Consider the following 7,221-nt stretch of genomic DNA (forward strand, 5'->3'; position numbering starts at 1 on the left):
CAATAAAAATCGGCAAACGAATTTAAAGTCGAATCGTTCCACTCTGCACTTTCTTACTATACCAACTAGATTACTAGACCAGCGTTACCTTAGTGCGCATCAAATATACTTACATTTTAGGGTAAATTACAACCACCTCCTGAGTTATGATCAAATTACGAAAACTCCCTTATGTTTGGGCAATTACAACCACCCCATCAATTATAAATTTTTTTACACGTTCACAGCTTGCAGTTTCAAATTCAGGAATCTTCTAGATTATATGGAATACTATCACTTTTGTACCCGTTTTATTCCATTCGAACTCCACATTTTGAAGCAAGATGACCATAAAATGTGTTTTTTGGGTTGTATATATCAGATTGTGGTGCATCAGAAACTGTATTTTTACACAAAATGAGTACAAATTAGATCACATTCCACGGAATCTAAATGATTATGTTGAATTTGACACCATAAGGGTGAAAATGTAAGAAGATTCATAGTTGAGGAATGTAGATGTAATTATCCAAACATGAGGGGTTTTTTCGTAATTTGACCATATCTCAGGGGTGGTTGTAATTTACCCCATATTTTATGTTTCACGTGTTGGACTTCTTTGACACATTAGTCCAAGCTAGCCTGTTTAAACTAGAATAAATAAAACACAAAATGCATCAATGAATTAAACAATCAAAATTATATATCCAAGTGTTTGTTTGAGAATCTGAGAGAGAGAGAGAAAAGAGAGAGAGAGAGAGAGATCTGCATAGATCGATATGGCTTATGCTGCTGTGATTTCTCTTCAACATACAATAGATCACCTTGTAAATTGTCCTCGTATTTCGATTAATCCTCCTTCTGCGAAGATCATCATATTAGCCTTCGAGGTTCGGTCTTTACAAAAAGCTCTCAAAAAACTAGATAGCTGCAAGAGGGTGAATGCTTTTTTCGATGCAAAATATAGAGAAGCGGTACGCAAATTCGAAGACGTAATCGAATCTCATGTTTCAAATCAGTTTCTGCTACAGTCCTAGCCATCCATTGTTATTCTCCGTCGACTTTCAAGAACTACAAAAAGATCTTGATTCCTTTATCCGGTCGGTTAAGAACATGACAAAGGCCTACATTCATGAGTTATGCAACCCAGAAAAAGAAAAAGATCATATTTTTCCATCGAGAATCAATCATTTTGGTGAAGTTGTGTCGAATGAGATGGTCGGATTATCCGATCAGTTTGCGAAGATCAAGAACCGGCTTACGGAAAAGGTGTCGTCGTCGTTTGCACGAAATTTCGTCTCGCTCTGCGGGATGGCAGGCATTGGTAAGACTACTCTTGCCAATAAACTCTTTCAAGATCCACTGTTTTCTAGCTATTCGAGACGCGCGTTTGTCGCGATTGGCCGAGATTACAAACTAGAAAACATCCTTGAAGATATTCTAGCTAAAGTGCATCCTAGTAAAGCTTATAAATTTATTACAAAGGGAGACGAAAGATTAGCTGATTTGAAAAGGGTGGTGTACAAAAGCTTAAATGGTTGGAGATACTTCATTGTGTTGGACGATGTGTGGAACATGGCAATTTTGGCTGACTTGGAATGCTTATTTCCTGACGATAGAAATAGAAGTGTGGTCATGCTGACAACTAGGCTACAAAAAGTAGCTGAATTTTTCGGTACGCCTAGCGATAGTTATGGCGTACGATTCTTGACAAAAGGTGAAAGTTGGTTACTTCTTCGCGAGAAGGTGTTTGTAGAAGAGCCTTGCCCTCCTCAGCTTCAGAAAGTCGGAAGAAAGATTGCCGAGATTTGTGAAGGTCTTCCTCTTCTAATCATCACGGTTGCCAAATTGCTATACCAACGCGAGAAGACACTGGAGTACTGGAACAAGGTAGCAGAGAAAGAAAACTCGGTTTTCGTGGATGCAAATGATCAAATATTTGAGGTGCTATATCCAAGCTATGAATACTTAGGCGAACATTTCAAAGCGTGCTTTCTGTATATGGGAGCTTTTCCACAAAGTTATAAAATCCCACACTCGAAGCTCGTCAACTTGTGGAGTGTGGATGAATTTCTTGAACCGCATCCATCCAAATCTTTAGAAGATTATGCCACGGAATGTTTGAAGGAGCTTTTTTCACAAAGTGTTGTTGTAGTCCATGAGAGGAGCTATCGTGGCAAAATTAAAACTTGTTATCTCCATTCGGGATTTTGGCACCTGTGCAAGAAAGAAGCCGGGAAGATTATGTTTTTCCGTATACTCAATACTTACGCAGATGGATTACGAGAAGCTATGAAAAGCCAACGTCGTTTGAGCATTCACAACAACGTGTTATTTGGCATCAAAGATGTGAATGACTCGATAGAGGAAAATTGTGCATCCACCGCACGATCGCTTCTATGTTTCGGCCCGCATCACAAATATCCGGTACCAATTTGTTCCGGTTTGAGGTTGCTCAGGGTACTTGATGCTCTGACAATTCGTTTTTACGAGTTCCAGATGGAAGTACTGAATCTAGTTCAGCTAAGGTACGTTACCCTTACTTATGATGGTTCTAATCTCCCTCCTTCGATATCGAAACTTTGGAACCTTCAATTCTTGATTGTCGGCCGATATCAAAGCATCAAATCTTCAACAACATCTTATCTACCTATCGAAATATGGGATATGAAAGAACTGAAGCATCTTCAGATCATGGGAAGGAACTTATTAGATCCTTCTGAAGGATCTTTCTTGCCAAATATGTTGACTCTTTTGGACGTGGGAGCTCACAGTTGTACGAAAGGTGTTCTTCAAGGACTCCCTAATCTAATGAAGTTAAGAATCCAAATCGAGTTGGCACCCGACGTTTTTGAACCCTTGAGTTGCTTTGATCACATTTCACATCTCCATAAACTAGAGACACTTCAATACATCGTTGTGAATCCTAGACTCGGGTCGTCAGAGGTTATTGCGCCGCCACCTCCTCTTTTAATGTTCTCATCTTGCCTTCAAAAGTTGACTTTGAGTGGATGTGGATATCCATGGGAGGAAATGAGCAAGATTGCTTCATTGCCGAATCTCCAAGTTCTGAAATTGCAAAACTATGCGTTTCGAGGCCCAAAGTGGGAAACACGCGACAAGGGATTCTTGCAACTTGAATATCTTATAATCGAAGATACCGATCTTGTGGAGTGGAGAGTCCGGATTGGAAGCTTCCGGAAGTTGCGATTTCTAAGCGTTAAACACTGCTACAAATTACAAGTGATCCCTAAGGAACTTGGTGATAATAATAATAATAATAAGCTAGATTCAATGGTTAGACTTCACCGGATTGAGCTAGTTGACTGCAGCCCTTTAGCTGTCGCTTGTGCAAAGAAACTAGCGGAAGATTATACTAGCTCCGGTGATGGTGATTATCTTCGTGTTAATGTGCTTTCTTCGTGGGATGACGGGATGCCAAATTAAAAGCAATATTTATCCTCGGCGACTTGCCAGCTGGTACGATAGCGCACTTGCTATGTATATCACTTGTTGATTAATTGTGATTTTTTTTGCAGCGGAGTCATTCATTTGTAACTAGCTTTTCCCCTGTTTAAGTTTTGAATCCATTTACTACAATGTTATGAATTGTGAATTCAGAATGAGGACATGTTTTGACAATAGACGCTGGCTTTCGAGGCCTTGTACTGCACAAATCTTTAAAATGTTAAATAGTTACAACATATTTCTAATTCGTAATTTTTGACTCATGACAAAAATGGGATAATTACACTTTGTGTCTATATTATACATGAAAACTAATTTTAGTATCGGATACATTTAATATGTTGGCGGCCCAACGTTTATTCCATGAGTGCTTCAAGCGCCCAAGGTCCTCCAATATTGGAACGTGAAAGTTATTTAACCGTTAATTTTAATTACAAAGAGTTCATCATTTCCAACTTTGTCAATGATCGCAACGTTCTCGCTTGTCTCGTCTCTACTATTGCGGTCGAATCCATCTTAAGTATGGCTAACAATCTATTGGATGAAAGAAGAAACAATATCGGGTGCCGACAACTTTGAATATCAAATGTTTTTGGGAGATTAATGGACGAAACCCGACTATCGACACAAAGATGACCACATCGGCAACGACGGCAATGATGATGATAAGTACGTTCCTATAGAAAGTGGGAATACAACTTCAAGCGTCAGCGGCAGCGACGATTAAAAAGGTAAGTGAATATAAGATAACTACGTGGACTTTGATTATGTCGCCGTCGGTCAGCCGCTGTTGACTACCGTTCTTCGGTGTTGATTTTTTTTTTCTTATTGCTGTCGCCGCTGACCAACGGCGTTGACTTTCTCCTTTTTCCTTTTTTTTCCCCATTCTGCTGTCGCTGTCGTTGTCGCTGATTGGCGGTCAACGCCAGTCTCCGGCCGCGTTGACATTTTTTCTTTTAATTGTTTTTTCCTAAACATTTTTTGGCCCCGTAAAAAAAATAATATTACTGTGGTTGACAGTAGTATTAACTAAATTAATGTTTAACACATTTATATTGCTATATTAATGTATAGCACAATAATATTAACACAATAAAATCACTATGTTACATAATAAATTATTGTGTAATACAGTAATATTATTATGTTCACCGATCAACAAAGACAAATATATTAAAGCCAAAAAAATTAATATTGTTGTGGTTGACAGAAATATTACCGTCAATGACGCAGAACGGAAGCACAGTAAAAAATTAATTGCACGAATTAATCCGAAAGAACGCGAGAACTCTGTAATCCACCAAATAATTAAGAGAAAACTCAGAAGTTTTATTGATGATAAACGATGTTGAAAAATAAACCTTATAGCAACTACTTATACTAATGAAAATGGAAAATCCTAATCAAACTTGAAAAACGAGAAAATTACCAAAAAAAGGCAAAAACGAAATAACTCCTAAATCTAATAGAATCCGAAAATTGGAACTATACCAACTTGCGGATTTCAAATCCGAATTTTCTAGAATTAATTATAAATTATTTAGTATCAATGGGGATAATTACATTTTTCGTCCTTATACTTTACCACTTATTCGTTTTTCGTCCCTAAACAAGTTGGAGTGACATTATTCGTCCCTAAACATGCCATTTTTTAGCAGTTTTCGTCCTGCCGTTAATTCTTGCTGTTACTTTGGATGGAAATATGACGTGGACCTGAAAATCTTAATATATGCTGCTGACATGGACGATTAATCCACGTGGCCACTCACATGTATGCCGTTGTTGATATGTTTCGTGAAACCAACTCATATTAACTCAAATTACCCATGCATTGGCACCCAACAAGACTCATCTTTAAACTTGCTAGAGAGAACGAGCCACCATGCACATTCCATTTCAACTTTGTAGACGAGCCACCACCATGCAATCGGAGACTCATTCCCACCTAATTAAGAGGAAGAATTGAATGTGAACGATACAATTGTTGTATGAATAGTATTTATTTCGACTTTGCATGAAATTTCCATATTCGAACTAAAAACACACAGTGACATACACACACTTCAGAATTAATGAATATAGAAGACCTGCAAGTACATCTAATTTTTTTTCTATTCAATATTATTAGAGACGATTGAAGATTGCTCAATCAAAAACAAGTTTAAATAATATAGGATTAATATCCCCTATACCGGCCATGACAATTTTTTTTGTTTAAATATGTAGTTAACGTCAATTGGGTTTTCTTCATATATGGAGATAATGACTAATAAGGTTAGGTAAACTAAATTAAAGTTTACAAAATTGCAAATCATGCAAATCCTCAATATGTAACAGAACAAAGAATTCTTGTTGAGTAGCTTAACATATTACAATTTCATTCAAAAAATCCAAATATATTAATTAACATCTTCTCTTCGAAGAAAAACATCATTCAAAATATAAATTAAATTGCATCAGATTTGTATGATGGAAAAAAATTGTATTTTGGGGATTATTGAGGCTATTTACGAGTCCAAAGAGGAGTGATATTGAAGAAATTAGCCATTTGGAAAAGGGCTAAATACAGTTTGCACCCTTAAAGTATAGGGGTGGTAACACTTACCCCCTTAAAGTTACAAATGTAACACTTACCCCCCTCATTAATGAATTTAAAGGTAAAACTTTGACTTTGAATGATGTGGCATTTTTGTTTCCCAAATTGTCCTTCTAGCAATTATATAAATAATGAATATGTAGTAATAAAAAATTCGGCAACTTTGCAAAAACTTAATTTTATTATTTCAATATTGTAAATTTAGGAATGATAAAAATGGAATTTTAGTTTCATTTTTGTATTACATTGTGTTCATTTGTAGCTAATAAAAAATTAACAATTATTCGAATTTTAATTATGATTTTATAGTTTATATAGTTATTTTATGCGTATATGACTCTAATGTAATCATCCCATTTTTTTACTTTGAGAATCACAAAATGTATTCAAAATTTAATAAGAAATTTTAATTTAAACGTCTAAATATTTAAATATTTTTTTATTGAAATTTATATTTAAGTAACTGAAATAAATTTCCAAATCAATAATTATTATAAAAAAATTGGATGTTTAAGTGTTGAAAATATTTTTTTTCTTTCAAATGTTTAACGTATTTTATATATTGTTTAAATAATTGAGATTTTTATTTATATTAGGGTCTATAGTAATTAAAATGTGGAGTTAAACATAAATCAAAATATTTTTTTAATAATTATTATATTTTATAAAATTTAGTTTTTGAAATATTATTAAAAATATATTATTATATATGCCACATATAAATAGCTAGAATGACAATTTGGGAAGAAAAACACATCATTCAAAGTCAAAGTTTTATCATTAAATTCATTAATGAGGGGGTAATTGTTACATTTGTAACTTTAAGGAGGTAAGTGTTACCAACCCTATACTTTAAGGGTGCAAACTGTATTTAGCCCTTTGGAAAATAAGGCTTATGTTCTAAAGAAGATGCAATCTGAAATTGAAGAGATGGATTGACTCTTACGTATTATGTGCGAAGCACATGTTATTTTCCGTCCAAACTAACCAGCCAAATTGACGGAGGGACGAAAATAGCAGAAAAATGGCATGTTTAGGGATGAATAATGTCACTCCAACTTGTTTAAGGACAAAAAACGAATAAGTGGTAAAGTATAGGGACGAAAAGTGTAATTATCCCGTATCAATGTTAGTGTTAGTATCTAGGGATGTGCGTTGGTTGGGTTGGTTAAAAACCA

General features: G+C 35.3%; 1 pseudogene; it reads left to right on the forward strand.

Annotated features, from left to right (window-relative positions):
• Nucleotides 1–730: 730 nt before the first annotated feature.
• On the forward strand, nucleotides 731–3,649 carry LOC148771211 (putative late blight resistance protein homolog R1A-10; annotated as a pseudogene).
• The last annotated feature ends 3,572 nt before the right edge of the window (nucleotides 3,650–7,221 follow it).

The sequence above is a fragment of the Erythranthe guttata genome, chromosome 4 (genome assembly GCF_056151865.1).
Source record: "Erythranthe guttata isolate IM_541 chromosome 4, IM_541, whole genome shotgun sequence".
NCBI lineage: Eukaryota > Viridiplantae > Streptophyta > Magnoliopsida > Lamiales > Phrymaceae > Erythranthe > Erythranthe guttata.